Genomic DNA, 18,645 nt, shown 5'->3' with positions numbered 1-18,645 from the left:
TTAATTTAATTGATTTATTTAGTTATTAATTTAAAACAAGTAGATATATGAGAAGCCTTTATGAAGGAAAATTTATTATGGTGCTATGATTCCGTTGTTCTGATAAATAAAAAAAATATAAAAAACTTTTTCAAAAATTACATAAAATCTTTGATGAATGATAATTAATTAAAAATTATTAATGCTTTATTTAGTGGTAAAACTGACACACAAAAAAATTCTGAAAAAATCCACCCCCAAACGAATGAATATTTTCATTTTAATTGAAAAGAAATTATTTTGGTAAAATATAATCCGCTGTCATATGATTATAAAAAAATTTATATAGGACAAGATTTTAAAGTCAACTTTTGAAATATGTTGCCCTTAGTGGGAATTAAAAAAGACCTAGTAAGAGATTTTCAATAAAACAGAAAAAAATCTATATTAAAATAGTAAGTTATTAAGTAAAGTGTTTGTTTATAAAATTATGACACATTTAATTAAAAAGAATAATTTATATCGACTAGGTTCTTAGCAAAGTCCACAAAGTAATGTACAAAGCCTTTTGCGGAGTCATGTCTTATTATCTGTGCTTAAATAAGGAAACATTTTTTTCATGACCTTTATACGTCAGTTGTATTTTATATCATTTCTGTTCATAAATAACATTTTTAAGTTGTTTGAAAACACAATGTCTTAACAAATTTAGTTTAAAATCTTTAGATTCGGTTTTATGTAAGATGTTTTGTACATGTTTTGATAATAATCACTTCTTCCCCCTTGGAATAATGTTTATTTCTAATAAAAAATAAACCCCAGTGTTCAAAATTTTGAGTGTATTTATCAAATTATTATATACTAGCTGCAGTACCCGGCGTTGCCCAGGCTGAACACCGGGTGAAGGGACCTTTTTCGAAATCAGATGTAGTTAATAATTGCCTTCTTAATTTTAATGTCAAGTGTGTAAAATAATTTACATCACTTTCAGATCCCAACAGACGTTGTTATACCAGTGTATAGTTATTTACCTGAATGTTTATAAAAATTGGTGGTCTGTTTGTAATATAGACTCTATAAAGCACTATAGAAAAAAGCTTTAAAATTAGAGATTACTAATATTGAAAAGATTCCATTATCTAGCTAATGCTCGGCATGCATTACAATGCCTCATTCAGTTTTGTTTTGTAATATGTTTGAAGTAGTTACACATATAAAAATCATCTTTCCATCTCTCTAAACATATATTTATCTCTATCTACATCTGTATATCTATATATATATATGTATCTCTCTATCTTTATTTATCTCTTTATATCTACATATATACCTTCCACTATCTTTATCTCTTCTATATATAAATCTCTATATAGCTCTATACATCTATATAGCTCTTTAACCCATTTCATTCTCTATACCTCGCTCTATCACATTTTATATTTTATCTCTGTCTCTCTCTATCTCACTCTATATATATCACCCTATCTCTGTCTCTCTTTTATAATTAAATAAATTGTGTCATGCGTTTGCACTAATACAACAAAAACAGACGAAATGCCGCTATATAATATGAAATAAACACATTTTTTGAAACGATTCGTTCTCCAACTATTGCAAAATAGTTATACCGTCTCAGAAACCTTCACGGGCATGCGCATAACAACTCACCAAAATTTCATCGCAATCGGATGAATGGTATAGGAACGCAAACGGCACAAACAGACAAAAATTAAAGACATGACAAACGCGTCAAACGATGGTGCGTTTAAAATTCAAGGCAACTCTATCTATTGACGAAGTTAAGAACAAAACTGTTATTAACACCTTTATTTTGCTAGCCGCTGCGAGCTCCACTAAGCGGACTGGTCTCACCAAGGAGAAAATATTAATTTGCCAGACCTTACTATGTATATGTGTAAGACATAGAGAAATGACACTCACTCACTCACTATTTGTATATCTATGACCTATGATTTTTCTGTTATAAAATGAAATTATCACTTTTTCACTCCCTTAGGGATGTAATTTCATATTAATATGTGGTCTATGTCTAAATCCAGGTTATGATCTCGCTGTAGGCCAAATTTCATCCAGATCCGTTCAGCCGTTCTGGCGTTATTGAGAAACAAACATCCATCCATCCATCCATCCATCCATCCATCCATCCATCCATCCATCCATCCATCCATCCATCCAAACATTCACATTTATAATATTAGTGGGGTTAAACTTATGATTTCATTTTATACTCTCATAGAGTAACAATAATTCTAAGAAAAATAACTTTTTTTAAATTGTTCTGACATATTATTATACTACAAATACATAAAACATTTTCTCCTGTTCTTGGTTTCGCTAATTATAACGTTTTTTAAGCATGACTTTCTGTATTTCTTTAATATTGTGCTACTAAAAATATTTTGTTACGAAAAGTTTGCATCCTTTTTAAAAGAATAAATTAAAGCAATTGTTTAGTTAATGGCTGCTATTCACGTGGTAAGAATTCACAAATACTTGTTTAAAAACATGTAACTCAAAAGAAAATTATTAAGGAAAAACATAATTTTGAAACTGAGAATGAAATCTTCCTCTTTTTTATATGTGACACTTTCTCCTTAAAATATTTTTTTATATTTGTTAGCTGTATATAATTCGATTGCTGAAGTAATTTTGTTTACATCGAAAAATAAATTCACTGCGTTTATTTGTTACGATAAGGAAAATAGAAATAAAATTGAGAATTCTCAATTAGAAGTGGCAAATCCTTGATCGCAGTTATAACCTAGAAGCCAAACCAATTCAGACAATGGCCGTCAAAGCCTGTGATCTTTATTTACCCTCAATTAGATTTATTCCGATTGCAATGTTTATTCTAAAATAGTTTTATAGATACTGCAGTCATTTCGTAGAAACATTTTTGTCGTTAACTTAAAGCCGATCATATTTTTATATTGTTTGGTGTTCAAAACATTAGCGTAGGTCGTCCCAGATATAAGATGTAGCCTATATTAAAATAAAATAGTTACTCTTTTGATCAATTGTGGCAAACATTACACTGCCTTGCCAATTATTTGAGTTCTTTTGTTTAAAATTATTTAATAGAGCCCAGAGTTACTGTCTCTTTAACGGGAATAAATGGAAGACGGAAAATTATTGATATAAAGCTACATGGCTAATTGTATAATGATTCATTTCATTGAAATAAAACACATATAACCCATAATCAAGTGACATAACCACCGCGTTTGTTATATTAATTGGTTCTGGGAATTTTTAGAAATAGATACACTAATATATTTTTTAACAAATATTTATAAGTATAGAATAATTTATTATAACTTCTCTAAGTTCTATTGCAACATAAAATTGCTGTAAACTCCATTAATTTCGGCACTGTCATGTGATCAATGTTTTTTTTTCACACGAATATTTGGTACAATTTCAAATTTGCATTGCTTTCAACAAGCAGGAGTATAATTTTTTCAGTTTGTATCGAGTTGAAAAAATGAAATAAATTTGCCTACAGCTACACTTTTAACATCTGTATTTAATTTTATTTAATTTCATAGATGGCTCGCTTGAAAGCTCGTCAAATAAGCAATAACCGATAAACTGATAAGGAAGAAGGAACTACTTAGGAACGTGTGTTTATTTTATTAAAATTTCCTAAAGGAGTTAAAATATTTAAGGTAAAACACAAGTTTTTATGTATCACATGTTCTAAGTTTATTTTTAATTTTTTTTACAAGGAAAACTCACTACAATTATTTTAAAATTTTAATATTTTTTCCCCATTTTTTTTCTATTGTCCAAGACACAATTATTTTCTATTTATATACGTGCACGTAAAATGTGACACAAATAGTGTTCTAATTGTTGTATTATAAAAACTTAGTGTCATGAAATTAACCCAAAAAATTAATATATTCAATACATATTTATTAATATCAATAACTAGTTAAATACATATTGTAAAAATAAATGTAAAATTTAATGTTCCTAGCATTCGATCCACGGTAGTTAGACTTGAATTGGCATTATAATCGTAACAGGTAGTGTTTTACAAATATTCGTATTCATTAAAATAAAAATTAAGTATATTTGTTTTAATTTTTTTATTAAATTTATACTACATATGGTATATTGAAAAAAAAATTTACAGCGTCTCCTTTAGTGTTTGCTATTTTCCTTACATGGTAAAAAAAAAAAAGTGTGTGTGTGTGTACTTTGTAAGCGGTTGGTAGTTATTCTTCTTTGTGAATAAACACATGGGAATATTTGGAAATTTACTGTAGCACAAATGAATTACGTTAATACTAAGTATTTAGTATTAATATGAACGTTTAAATCATTAATTTTTTTGATTTAGTAAAGTAATTGAAATAAATTTTAATTTATAATGAAAATAAATAAATATACTGATCGTTTCTTCTAGATTATTATTTTAATTATTTACAAAATAGATTCTAATAATTTATAATTCAAATAAATTATACATAGGGAACTTAATATTAGTTATATAAATACACATGAACATGTTTATAAACGATTTCTATCACTAAAAGTTACAATAAAAATTGCTTTTAATTATATGGACCAGTGTTCAATATCAGTTACCCTACTAAATTTCTGAACGCGACACACACATAGTTCCACACCCGCCACTAGAATTCACTTCCAGTGCAGTTACGTTGACTATCGAAGCATTCTATTAGCAGAGAGAAAGATCAAACTATATACTGAAGCGTCTCCGATTAAAACTAAAAAGAACTGTAGGTACCTGATTTTTGTAACGGAATTGTACTAAAATACTGCCCAGCTTGTTAACATTTATTAAAAATTAATATTTTATTTTTTCCGCACGTGTTAGGTGACTGTAAATTTCCAGTGTTTAAGGATGTTTGTACTTTTTATAAAGTTTTGTTTTGTATTACCTATGCGAATTCATCGAAATTCATTTTCTAACAAACGTAATTAATGTAGGTTGTATTAGTTTAATTATTAATAGAGGTTATAGGCCTACATAGTATGAAAAAAGCAATCCAATGGACTGAGCTGTGAATTTAATTATATTATAGCAATATGGTCAACAAATAAAATGTAGCCTATTCATATATATGCTTAAAGAACAATTTGTATAATCTAGTTATATGTAACATAAAACAAGTAAAAATATACGGATTTTTGAATTAAGCTTCTGTAGCTTGCTAACCGCACCCTACAACCACTGCGCTACGAAGTCCGACAGGAGATCATACTGCGAATATGTATTATAATTGTTGTATTACCAGCATCCTAAGGTTTTTTAAAAACTTGAAATTACTATTTTCTATTTCTGTTTATACCAAATATATTTCTGGGTAGTTTCACTATCATAAAGTTTCTTTTGGGTCACCTATACGTTTGGTATGTACCATAATTTTTATGAAAGTGACTATATGGGTTTATGTTCATACATATGGGTCCACCATATTTCTGTGAAAATTTCGTTGCATAATGTTTGATTTCATTATATTATTACACTATTTTATTCTAAATATAATTTTAAGTTATTTTTCAAGAATAAAATTGAAACAACGATTTATAAGTTGTTTCCAAACTAGAACTCTGAATCTCTAAGAATATTTTATTCTGTATTATTTTTTGAACGCGTTTAATGAAAATCCTTAATATTTACAACTTATTAAAATACTTGTAATAAGCAAATTCTAGTTGTGGATTAAATTTACGAAAATATCTTTCAAAATGGTTTTCCAAAAGTAATACAAAATAAAAGTCAAACAATTAAAAAAAACTGTCAACCTAGGCAGAATATCAAACATAAAGGCGGTGAGAAAAAACTACGTTAATTTTATTTTAAATTTAAATGACGATTTGGAGTAGAAGATAAAAATTTGTCTTTAATTTTAAGATAATCCTTGGTTAGGCTCCAAAAAATAGATATTTTTTATAATAATTATACTTATTTTCTAAACACAAAAATGATTTCTAATTATGTAATTATAAACCGCAACGGACCGCGCAACTAACAAATTTTGCTTGAAGCAAATAATTTATAGCCTTTAAACAAACACATGAATTACGAATAGAAAACATAACCCAGAAAACCTACAAATTCTTAAAAATTTGAACCAACTCCACCTCCATCACATGGAACTAAACAAAAAGTAAATAATTGCTGTAAAAAATTTTAAAAAGCATCTGTGCACTTATTTACGAGTGTCATACATTATTATGCTTTTGATTTCATACACTTAATAGTTATAAAATTAATAATATAAAAAACTCCAAATTTGGTTATATAATTTTTGAAAGAAAAATATTTTACAGCACAATGTTTATAGAGTTAATTATATTTCCATAAAGATTCTTATAAACTAAAGTACCTGGCATCACGTGAACTTAACGAAGTGCAAAGATTGTTCTTTTCAAGAGAAAATTCGTATAAAAAAATTAATAAATTTTAATTTTTTAATTTAAAAAATATATTGAGGCTGCGGATGTGAGTAATTTTGTTACGAAATCAAATGAAAACAGTAATTTTCATCTTATTTTGAATTTCAAGTCTGCGAAATTTATTCGCGAAGTAATAAATTCATATCTAAGTTATGGAAATGTGTAATGATAATTTTTTGTTCGAATTATGTTGGCAGTAATCTTCTCTAATTTTTTTCTTTTAATTTTAATTTAGTTTGACATAGTAATTTTTGTCAAGTGTGTAAAATTTCTTTAAGAAGTTTTAATATTCGCCTTTAAGGGGTAGGAAAGTGAGATGGGTTGGTTTCTCTACATCTAATGTGGAGAATGCGTTTTTTTTCTTCTAAATCAGTTGTAGACAGTAATTACTTTAAAGAAGTATGGAACATTTAATTTAAAAAGCCTACATTCAGCTTTAAGGTATGGGAAGTGTGAAAGTTTTTTTCGAAATCTCATGTAAACAGTAATCTTCCTCTTGTTTCGATGACTTGGTCTGCCAAATTTCATTAAGCTCGCCATACAACTGTTTATATGTGAATTATTTATATGATAATTATAACAGGTTATATATCTACCTAGAATAAATTAACCAAACCAACGGCCTGACCTGCGTATTAACAGATATAACAGATCGTTAAACTTACAAGTAGTAATATATTTTTGAAATTATAGTTTTTTAAATGCAATATGTAAAAATAATTCGTATAAATTAAAAGCAAAGACGTGTAACCTACTCTCTGTGACATAATTCGAACCTGGGGACATTAAGTCTTAACCCATTGCATAAACCTAAACAATTTTGTAACTTAAAATGTTTGGCTAATAAGTGTTTTCCTTTAATTAACAATGAGCCAGTCATAACCCCCTTCCTTTTCTCTCTAAAACTTACTAAAGATGTTTTGACAGTTCCATTGACTTTGGTGGTTTGTAACCAATTTTTACAATTACATATTTACACGCATTCCTTAACCGGGACGCGAACTCAGAACCGAGTATCTGCGTGTATCCGACTGTGCTACGTGAGCTAAGCCAAGACAATGTTGAGAAGAGGAGAATTTTGGTTTACTAATTTTGAAATTCCAGGATCAAAAGGTATTTTTAAAATGATACTTTTTTGTGTGACTATTTAAAGTTTACATAATGTGTTCCAGAATAGTTATGCTATCACAAAGGCTGCCGATGCACTTGTTACTTCCCCCGATGTTCACGAGAGAAAATATATACAGGTTAATACCGCATCGCGTGTGTAGCAGAGACGCGCATTTGCGTTAAGAAATCAACCTGTTAAACTTACGTGGCATGTTAAGGCGGGCAGTTCGTTGCATTCCCTTCGCATACTTACATTTCACCCTCAACGCCCCTAAAGATTTATATAATTATGTCAAAAACAAATACATAGGTTCGTCACCGTAGCTCACAGCGACCAGCAGAAAACATTGGCTACAAACGCATATTTAAAGATTCATCCCAATTATAGGATTGAAGACATGTTCTAAACATTTTCGGAACTTTGTTGCTTTTAATTTTATTTTATGATTTCGCAAGCATCTACGTCAATTATTTCAAAAAAATATAATTTGGTTATATATTTCAAATGTGAGTTTGAACCTTAGATTTATGAAGTCTCTTAAAGTTATGCATGCCGTCAAGATGGTATATAAAACTCTCCCCGTTGCCTTTTCAAAATATAAGTTCGTGTTACTACCTTACATTTTTCTTTTGAATTTAGTATCCGGGCACCCTCGCTGCTAAGGCACAGGCCAAATCTTTAGAGTTGTTTCAAGATTAAACTGGTTTAAGTTTGTCTCATATGTAATCGTACTGGGGATTAATCTCGGGATTTATTTCAAATTAAGTGTAATGGTTTTTCAATCAATTTTTAACACTATTATAAAAAAAATTGGTTTTCTGTAAAGTCGGTTTACGGACGATAGTTTAACGTGACAACGTCATAACAAAACATTGATGAAATTATTTATCCAGAAGAAAAGGAAATATATTCGGCCTGAGACTGAGCCGTAATAGGTTTTTGCAACCAAACCAGTTAGGCATTAAAAATATTATATTTTTTGAGGAAGATTTTTTTTAAATTTTTCTATCTTTTGTATGATAAAATCAACCTCTGCATACTTTTATGAATAAAATTGAATCATTTTTATTGAAGTATCACTATTTTGTATGGATACAAAGGAGTGAAATTAAATGTACAATTTAATTAATAAATTTACTTTTATTTGCATTCATTAATTCAAATATATTTATTACTTTTGAAATGTTGCGTGCGCTGACGGCATGGCCACGAAGCGACACTTTAATAATAATTTTTTCAGATGATATATATACATTTATAAAAAAATTTGTTCACGGTAGGGGAATATCATTATTTCGTTTTTATAACACGATTTTATAACAAATACTCATCCCAAATACACAAAACTTATATATAATGTGTTACAATATTTTAAAACATTGTGCTAAAGATCCCGGGTGTAATTTGAATTCTTATGTGTAACTGTAAAACACCATTGTTGGTTCAAAACGTATTTGAATATTCAACATTACTTTAAAATAACCGTACCGATTGTGCTGAAAATCGGTGGACGATCGTTAAATTACATAATATTAATAATTCAAAAGACGAAAATATGATTGAATAGTCAAATCGTTGGTTGTTACAATCGAGTGGAAGAGAGATGCCACGCATGCGTACAATGAGCAAACAGGACACATCCGTAGTGGAACATCCGTAGTGGGACACTTTTTCGTGCGTGCAGCCTGCGTTCATCGATTTATTAGACGTTGTCACGTCAAAAATTTAAATGGATCCGTATGCATGACATACTTCGAATATTAAAATTAAACCTCTTAAGTTTTATAGAGAATTTTTTTATTCATAATGGTAAGATTGTATCAACCGTTTTATTGATACACCTAACCTCACTAGGAATAATATAGTAGACCATTGCTTGTACTAAATATCTTGAGTTTACACTTTTATTATATTCTGTGGTTACTGAATCTCTAAGTACACACTTTTAAGTAAAAAAAAGAATTAAGGTTTCATAAACGTGTTTTTATAGTTTTTTTCATTATTTACTTTGAGAATTATAACTTATTTTTATTAATTTATTTTTATTTGCGAGCTATTTGTTTTGTTTTCATTTGGTGACCTTCATTGATATGTAAACTATAAAAAAGTATAGTACATTATGCTCTATAGCCCACATAATATTAGAGTGTATATAATAATTACTTAAATAAATTTCAGGAACAAGTGTGAATTTTCAATGATTCAGTTACTTTTTTACACCAACAAACGTAAATTCCAGGAATATGCACCAGCCTGTAAGTAGGCTAATCGCACAGTTTCGAGTTAGTGAATGTGATGGTGGTCGAGTTTTGATGTCGTGCTGCCGTGTCCTCTACAACTCGCAACGTGACTACATACGTTGTGGCACAGTGCCACGATATGTCACAAACACCGCCGCTTACAGCAGGCTTCGGGGCGGAACTAATGTACTCCCCTCCAGATTCCTCGTCGCTTGTCGCAGCGTGCGACACGCTGAACGAACACTCGCAGACCTGCGACCGCATCGTACACAGCCGTGAGGGATGGCAGAAGTGCTGGCTAAAATTTTCCTGTGCTATAGTATTCTCCTATACAAATTGGAGTAATAATTATCAACTTAAATTAAGCGCTTATATCGCTTAGTCATTATTAGGGACCGGAAAAATTCGCGGGTTCAATGACCTCTAGGATGAACTCCATAGTTCTACATACACTCGGTCAAATGCCACCCCCTCATTAGCTGCTGTCTTGTGAAACGTCCCAACGTAGCAGCCTGTGATTCGATAAAGCTTCGGTTGGGTGTTTCTCATTGGCCCAGAGTCATCCAGGTGAGTTGTGAGCCAATAACAGAGGCAGCACTGAGGTATAACTATTTGTGTTTTAGCCTATCGCGAAATGAATTCGTGAATTTTTCCGGTTTCTGGTCATTACGTACACCTTACACACCTACAAAAATATATTAGTCTTGATAGTTTTCTTTACAACTATTATTTAATGCCATTACAAATTTGCTAAAATCAGTTAATTTTTTTTTCATTTGTAAATACCATAAACGTGGGTACTAAATACTCCTTTCCTTAATTTACAATAAAATTTTATCCAATATTTTTTAATAATATAACGTGGTTGCTATTGTGAGCTAAGCAATATTGACATAATGTTTAGTTTCACAACTTGTAAGTATAGTACAAAACGTCCTCAATATGTCTGAAGTATTATTGAAAAAAATACAAACTTTTTTATCTGTACTATTTAATACCTTTTAAATAGAAATTATTTTAAACTGCGTAGTGAAAAGGAATACAGTTTATTTTTATGTGGGGCAACGTATATCCCACAATTTACCAATAGTTTATTTTAATATTAAACTGGTTTATAAAGTTAAAATTATTTTAAAATTTAATGCAAAGATTTTTTTTTGCAAGGAGGGTAGGTAACTCTGAGGGAAATAATGGAAAAGTCCATTGCGGTTTGTTGTTCTGTTGATAATAACTATGCGTGACCAGAATTTGTAAAATACGAACAAAACGCAATATAAAAATAGGCAAATGTTAGCTACTGTTAAAAAATATGCGTACGCATATTTCATGGTGTAAAAAGCATAAGATCATTAAAACAATACAAAACCGTGTGGGAAACCTCTGAACCAATACTAAAAGGGGAAAAATTACCACATTACTAGCAGTTGAACAAATATGGATGACACGACGAAACAGTATAAAAGAACACAAAGAAAAAAAAAGTTGGTTGTCTGTAAAGACGGTTTACGGACGATAGTTTAACGTGACAACGTCATAACAAAACATTGATGAAATGATTGCATACTTTTATGAATAAAATTTAATCATTTTTATTGAATTATCACTATTTTGTATGGATACAAAGAAGGAGTGAAATGAAATCTACAATTTAATTGATAAATTTACTTTTATTTGCACTCATTAATTCAAATATGTTTATTACTTTAACGAAGAGATTATTTTAACTATACCTTTTATACATGTTTGCTATTTAACTTCTTCCAATCTGTGTTATTCTGTTAAGGATAGGACGATGATAGGAAAAGTAGGAAACGAATGGGAGTGTTTCAAGTTTAATGTGCCTCGAAAAAGTCAAATCAATGGTTATTCCAATCGAGTGTAAGAGAGATAGATGCGGCGCAAGCGTACAATGAGCGTAACGGGACACGGCGTAACGGGACACTTTTTCATGCGTGCAGCCGGCGTTCATCGATTTATTAGACGTTGTCATGTCAAAAATCATGGTATGGAAAACCGGCAAACACAATTAATTGGTTTCATACGACGTAACAGTTGCGAAGATCCAGGCACACAGCGGAGTAAGTGAAGACTAGCTGCCTCGCACAGGTCAGTAAATGTAAACATGCGAATTCAGTAGTATCAGCGGTTTTTTGAGTAAAATTATTTTGTTCTGACAACAAATAAAAATTTTAATAAAAACGGATTTGGTAAAGGTACATTGTTGTGTCTCAGGAAAAAAAATGCTATGTATGTAAATAATAAGAAAAGAAAATTGAACTCATATTATTTAGTATTTGATGCGAGGAAACATGCGTCGTTAAAGTGTTGACCTTATTTCCCGAAGGACCTTAAAATCAACACGCACGCTTCTGAGCACATGCACAATTTTTCTACTTAATTAGTCGCTTACTGACAAACACTAACCATTGTTTGTTTCCCATGTGTTGTCCATCTATGAAAAATTTAATTTTAAGGCTTGGTTTTCTTGTACGGATGAATGCATGCAATAGCAGTAGCTTACAACTATTCCCAAACAAGTGTTGGAGTAATAATGTTGTCACATAACTTAAATATTACGACTCTGTTTACTTGTAACTACCTACATAAATCATTTTTTATAAAATTTTCAGAATAATGTATCGTAAAAAAAAGTATAAGCTAAAAAAATGCACGTAGAGATATTTTCCGTGCTGGTAATCATAGTGAGACAATTTAGTGGTATGAAAATATTTCACCTTATGTTATATTGCCACCAACTTAAATATTACATTTGAAGGTAGAGTATTTATTAACTATCATTACTATGATAAATTTTATATCTATTTATTTGATTAAAGGTGTAAAAATATTAGGCCTATTACAAATGTTACGTTTAATTACACATGTTAAACTACCTAAGAAAGAATAAACCCAATTTAAATTATATTTTTGTCATCCAGAAAGTTATCAAGGGTGTTTCATTATTTGCAAATATTGACAAATAACATAATCAAATTAAGGTTAAAAACATTTATCGTATGATTGTTTATTAATGTGTATTTATATTTTGTTACTTAAAGTGTTTATTTATATATTTACTTCTAAAATATTCCTCGCGATGTTTAACTTAGGAGTAATAAATCATCTTTATAACATATTTAAAAATGATCATTAAATTCTTAAATATTTGATAAGTTCTCTAACAATTTGAAATCAAAATTATTTAATATAACTAATGATTTGACAGTAATTGTTTTTGGACCTAACTTAAATATTTTAACTACATAATAACTATAAAAAAATAAAATCCATAAAATGTAAAATACAATTTTAAAAACTATTACTCGAAGATAATGAAAAAAATATATAAAATTCTACAAAACCATTCGACTAAATAGCTTCTGCTTGTTCGAATAACTACACGAAATATAATTTGAACATAATTATTTAAAATGTAAAATTTCAAAATATTTTAAGTTTCCAAAATAAAATAAAACATATAAAATCGATAAAGAAAATATATCTCCACAAAAACAATTAATATAACCTACACAATTTTGGGACTCCTGAGGGTTTTTAAATCAAATTCAAGCAACAGATTATAATATAAATTGTGGACAAATACAAAACCATATTTAAGTGTTTAAAATTTACAGTTACAGTATAATTATTATGATGTGTTTGAGAAATATAAAACGGGCGAATAGATATTGCTAAGAAATATTAATTACAAAACTATATCCTATTAGTTAGACATTCTCGTATTTAAATTAACAAGTTTAAAAATGAGAATGAAATATATATAACATAATTTTTTAATATTGTTATGGTACATTATTCTTTACATAACTTATTATTATTCATGTACTAGTTTCTGTATTAAGTTAATTTATAAATAAGTGGCTGTCAAAATTTACGTACTTGATAAAACATAACTCTGAGGTTTAATAAAATATTTTTACAAAAATAATTTAAAGCCAAAAAATGTAAACCCGAGAAATATTGTTAAAATCCTCGTTACAGTCTATGGATAAATTATAAAAATATTATTTAGCATCTATTGCTTTTTAAGAAGAAAGTGGGCATTTATTTGCTTTTATACCTGATCAATCTTCAGTAAAATAATTTAATTACATTTTGAAAGATGTATATTTTTTCAACAGGACCAAGTGATGAGCAAGAACTGAAAACAAACATTTGTTATTCAAATACAGGTATTAATGAAGAGTTAATATTTTTTTCAGGTTTAGAATTATCGATTACAAGTTAAATTAATCACGCAAATTTTCAACCATAAAATATTATTAAAAATTAAAATTCTGTTATAAATTTCACTCCGTTATTTTAATGTGTTTTATAAATATTGACATACTTTATTTGTCAGTATTGGTTTTATGCGGAGAGAAAAAGAATTCTCTGAAAAGGCACTGGCCCTTAAGTTACCATAGACATAGACGACACTACGACATCTCACAATACAACACATTAAGCTGTTATGTGTTGAGATATATCATGACGATATTTTCCTTCAATAAGTATATCTTGCTACATTTATTTTATAAAAAAAGTTTTTCTTTGGATAAACTAATTCACAAGTTGCAGAATAAATGTTATGACTATTGCTAATGTCTACAAAGCTTCGAATTTATGGATGGTTGTAGTGACTTAAAAACCCAAGGAAAAATATTAACAAAACTATTTAACAAAAAATAAGTAACTTATAATTTTTTTTGGTATTAGGAACAATAACATTTTTAAAAATAAGATAAGAAAATAGTATAAACATTTTGAGGAAATAAATTTCAAAAACAATATTATTTGTTGCTACGAAAAATTACAGAAACATAAAAATATTGATTGGCGACACATAATCAAAACCTACTATTTAAATAAAAATTCTTTTATATAGATAAAATAACATTTAGTAAAACATAATTAGAATTAATAATTTCAAAAATGACAAACATATTAAGTAATTATGTATATATATATATATATATATATATATATATATATATATATATAAAGAATTCCTATACATCATTATTAACGATAAATAATTAAACTTCGTATATGTTCAAATTATTCACCAAGCATTATTTTTAACTAACGTGGAAAGAATATTAAATCTATACATATGAATATAATATTTTCCCCTTGAGTAAGTCCTGTTTTCTTTCTGTAAAGTGTTAAAAAATTATAGTTTCCACAACGCAATGCCCAGTTTTCCTGAGAACCAATAGCTGAAATACAGTAAACATTCTATAAGTTAGATTAAATCAGTGTGTCTCCCATGTGGTCTAGTGGCTAGGATACCTGGCTTTCTCCCAGGAGGCTCGGGTTCGATTCTCGGCATGGGAAAGTTTTGCAACTTTTGCAACTATTATGTGTGAAGTATTTATGTAAATTAGCGCGAAATATAATTGATTTTATTCCTATTTTTTTGAAAATATATAACACATTTAGTTAGTATTACCTTAATGCAAGAGGTGGTTTGGTTTGCTGTTACAATAGGAATAGTATATTTTTTTTAATTAAAAGTATTTAAACATTTACGATTATCAAAAGAATGCCTTAAAAAAATTAGTAAACTTTCAAAAACATAGGCAAAAAGTGTGGTCTAGTAGCTGCAGTGAAAATGTTGGAATTAATTAAACCTATATATTAAAAACAAAATACTGCATTTAAGAAGTGTAAAAAGGGTAATGAGACTTTATCATATGCAAGCTTTAGTATTACACACACAATGGTAAATTAATTAAAATAACATGGATAAATGTTGCTTATGACAGGCCTATTATAAATAAACACACATACCTACATGTAACATTAACTAAGTGTGAATTTAACTCGTAGGCAAAGGATAGGCGGTAAACATGAGTATGCTCCATAGTTCTGTAACCATCGTGTATAACACATTAATTTACAGTGCATGATTATCTATCGTGGCACTAATTTCTCACAACTTTGAAGAAATATTGTTAAAAAAATTTGAAAATTTTCACATAAGTACCAAAGCTAGCGTACCGGAAGACAGAGAGAAAGCATATAGAAAAGATTGTTTGTTATATTCCTCAGATTTTAACTAACCTCTATTAGTTTATTATAGTGGCTGTAATTGCTTTTGAAACAATTTAGTCATTCCAATCAGGCGATAGAAAAAGTTGGCCCATTTTTATACTACTTACTATTTTAAATAATTTATTTAGTATACTTTAGTACACTATCTCTCGCTCAAACACACAAACAAACACACACAAATATATAGTCATAAACACAATCCAACATAATTATCGAGTAAACTCGCCACGTCTTCCTTGTAATAATTCCTACTTTGTTTTTAATGTTATATCGCTATTTTCATAAAGGTATTACTATTAATAACTATATTTATGCCTTTTACAACGATAAATTTCTGTATGAATATTTTGATAATAATGCCGTTAATACACACAAGGCCAGGTGTCGGGGTTACAACAGGTCTTAAAATATTGTTTAATACTTAGTTGGGTAGTTACAATTTTTTTTATAAAAATTGTTTTTACATTTTTGCATAGGCCTATTTTATTTTCATAATAATTGAAACTTGTTTCTCCATGAAGATGTCCTAAAAGGTGTAAAACTTTTCCCAGTAGTGTTGTTCATGCGGTGCTTAGCTATAGAAAACATACATATTTATTTCCCGCCATCGTTTGTAATAACAAGGACATTTCTGATATATTGTTAAACATATTTTTTTTTAAATATTTCTCACAACAAAAAATGCGTGGATTAATTCTAACACAGTTCTTTTTTCTGTACTACCTGGAAAAACAGTTCTGCGACAGAGTGCGCAGTAAGCATCTAAGACATACAAGAGAACTGGTAGATGTTCTTGGATCACAGGGTGTACAGCAAGGAGAGAGGGTGGAAGTGCATGAGAGATTGTACACGGCCGATGAAATAAAAAAAAATTAAAATATCCAAATTTCAAAAAAAAAAATATATATATATATGGGACTAAAAGTTGAGAAACGCTATTTCTCATTAAGCTGTGTATATAACGACCTAAAGTCCATGCTAGAGTGTGTGACTGGTTAACTTAGTTCAAGATAAGTGATTTATTTTGTACTGTTGGTTAAATAAGTGTTTAAAAAATACTTGAAAGGAATGAAGCTGGAGATGGTAGCACGAAAGCATAACAATTCGCCGAGTTTACGAGCTGTAATCAAGGATACCTGCAGCCACACATGCCCGGTGGATTTGAACAACTTTCACTTACGACCTTACTCCCTTACCTCCCTTTTTTTAGAAGTAATTAACTCAGTGTTAGAACGAGGAGCCATTTACTCGTCTACAGAGTCTCCCATTGCTCAACCTGTAGCATGGACGATTCCCATTGATCGGCTTGCCATCCATTTGCGTAATGAACACACACACGTGTGTGTGTGTGTGTGTGTTTGCACGCGTGGGGCCGGTGATTAAAAACACATCCCTGAGCGAGCGTTGCGTCTATTAGCGCCGTGCGCGGACCCGCAGCGGAGATTTAATTAAGAGGAGCGCTCTTTGGGCCCCAACCGCTCCGTTCTCTCCCGTCGGGGTGGGATAGCCTCTGCAGGGTCTGCGTACAGCCATAACTGGAGTGGCACTTGTAGTACCAGAGACCAGGGTTCCAATACTCGACAATGGGATGTTTCTTCCCGTCAGGATGGGATAGCAGCTGCCAAGTTCGTGCTTGTCCAAACTGGAGTGGCACTTGTAGTACCAGAGACCAGGGTTCCAATACTCGACAATGGGATGTTTCTTCCCGTCAGGATGGGATAGCAGCTGCCAAGTTCGTGCTTGTCCAAACTGGAGTGGCACTTGTAGTACCAGAGACCAGGGTTCCAATACTCGACAATGGGATGTTTCTTCCCGTCAGGATGGGATAGCAGCTGCCAAGTTCGTGCTTGTCCAAACTGGAGTGGCACTTGTAGTACCAGAGACCAGGGTTCCAATACTCGACAATGGGATGTTTCTTCCCGTCAGGATGGGATAGCAGCTGCCAAGTTCGTGCTTGTCCAAACTGGAGTGGCACTTGTAGTACCAGAGACCAGGGTTCCAATACTCGACAATGGGATGTTTCTTCCCGTCAGGATGGGATAGCAGCTGCCAAGTTCGTGTTTGTCCAAACTGGAGTGGCACTTGTAGTACCAGAGACCAGGGTTCCAATACTCGACAATGGGATGTTTCTTCCCGTCAGGATGGGATAGCAGCTGCCAAGTTCGTGCTTGTCCAAACTGGAGTGGCACTTGTAGTACCAGAGACCAGGGTTCCAATACTCGACAATGGGATGTTTCTTCCCGTCAGGATGGGATAGCAGCTGCCAAGTTCGTGCTTGTCCAAACTGGAGTGGCACTTGTAGTACCAGAGACCAGGGTTCCAATACTCGACAATGGGATGTTTCTTCCCGTCAGGATGGGATAGCAGCTGCCAAGTTCGTGTTTGTCCAAACTGGAGTGGCACTTGTAGTACCAGAGACCAGGGTTCCAATACTCGACAATGGGATGTTTCTTCCCGTCAGGATGGGATAGCAGCTGCCAAGTTCGTGTTTGTCCAAACTGGAGTGGCACTTGTAGTACCAGAGACCAGGGTTCCAATACTCGACAATGGGATGTTTCTTCCCGTCAGGATGGGATAGCAGCTGCCAAGTTCGTGCTTGTCCAAACTGGAGTTGCACTTGTAGTACCAGAGACCAGGGTTCCAATACTCGACAATGGGATGTTTCTTCCCGTCAGGATGGGATAGCAGCTGCCAAGTTCGTGCTTGTCCAAACTGGAGTGGCACTTGTAGTACCAGAGACCAGGGTTCCAATACTCGACAATGGGATGTTTCTTCCCGTCAGGATGGGATAGCAGCTGC

At 31.0% G+C, this 18,645-nt stretch overlaps 1 non-coding gene across 1 annotated transcript; it reads left to right on the top strand.

Annotated features, from left to right (window-relative positions):
• Positions 1-15,054: 15,054 nt before the first annotated feature.
• Trnae-uuc (transfer RNA glutamic acid (anticodon UUC)) lies at positions 15,055-15,126 on the top strand. Its single transcript has one exon. It is a non-coding gene; the product is annotated as a tRNA-Glu (tRNA).
• Positions 15,127-18,645: the final 3,519 nt, after the last annotated feature.

Source organism: Bacillus rossius, chromosome 8, assembly GCF_032445375.1.
Source record: "Bacillus rossius redtenbacheri isolate Brsri chromosome 8, Brsri_v3, whole genome shotgun sequence".
NCBI classification, from domain to species: Eukaryota; Metazoa; Arthropoda; class Insecta; order Phasmatodea; family Bacillidae; genus Bacillus; species Bacillus rossius.
The sequence above is the reverse complement of the archived record's forward strand: the minus strand, read 5'-3'. Positions and strand labels throughout refer to the sequence as shown.